This window comes from Carlito syrichta, unplaced genomic scaffold (assembly GCF_000164805.1).
Source record: "Carlito syrichta isolate Samal-C Ts95f unplaced genomic scaffold, Tarsius_syrichta-2.0.1 Scaffold234705, whole genome shotgun sequence".
In the NCBI taxonomy this organism is placed as follows: domain Eukaryota; kingdom Metazoa; phylum Chordata; class Mammalia; order Primates; family Tarsiidae; genus Carlito; species Carlito syrichta.
Window position 1 is genome coordinate 1 of NW_007178801.1, and position 793 is coordinate 793.

The 793-nt window shown below is 41.0% G+C and overlaps 1 pseudogene; it reads left to right on the plus strand.

The window, feature by feature from the left end:
- Positions 1 to 7: 7 nt before the first annotated feature.
- LOC103253514 lies at positions 8 to 788 on the plus strand (annotated as a pseudogene).
- The last annotated feature ends 5 nt before the right edge of the window (positions 789 to 793 follow it).

The following is a 793-nucleotide window of genomic DNA, read 5'->3' on the forward strand; positions in this document are numbered from 1 at the left end:
CTCCTCTCATCAGTCTCACCTCCTGCAGCAACTGAATGAGCAGTGCAGGCAAGATGTGTTTTGTGATTGTAGTATTCTAGTTGAAGGGAAGGTCTTCAAAACACATCGAAATGTATTATTTGCTAGTAGTGGCTACTTTAAAATGCTTCTTTCTCAAAACTCAAAGGAGACAAGTCAGCCAACCACGGCTACATTTCAGGCTTTTTTCCCCTGACACTTTTACAGTTATCCTGGACTTTGTCTATTCCGGCAAACTATCTCTTACTGGTCAGAATGTCATAGAAGTGATGTCTGCTGCTAGCTTCCTTCAGATGACTGATGTCATTAGTGTATGTAAGACTTTTATTAAATCATCGTTAGACATTAGTGAGAAAGAAAAAGATCGCTACTTCAGTCTCTCAGATAAAGATGCCAATTCTAATGGCGTAGACCGTTCCTCTTTTTATAGTGGTGACTGGCAAGAAGAAAGCAATTCTCCACATTCTCACCTAAGCCCAGAGCAAGGAACAGGTATAATAAGTGGAAAATCTTGGAGTAAGTATAATTGTCATCCTGCCTCCCAAAGGAATACTCAGCAACCTTTGATCAAGCATGAACAAAGGAAAGATACCATTAAAAAGGCCAAACATTTGAGATTGTCACAGCCTTCTGAAGTTGCTCATTATAAGTCAAGCAAACGAGAAGCATGAACATCTGAATCTTCCAGCCATGTTTCCCAGTCTGAAGAACAAGCAGAGACTGATGCCGAAATGGACTCTACTCCTGCTGGCTATCAGTACGGTCAAGGATCTGA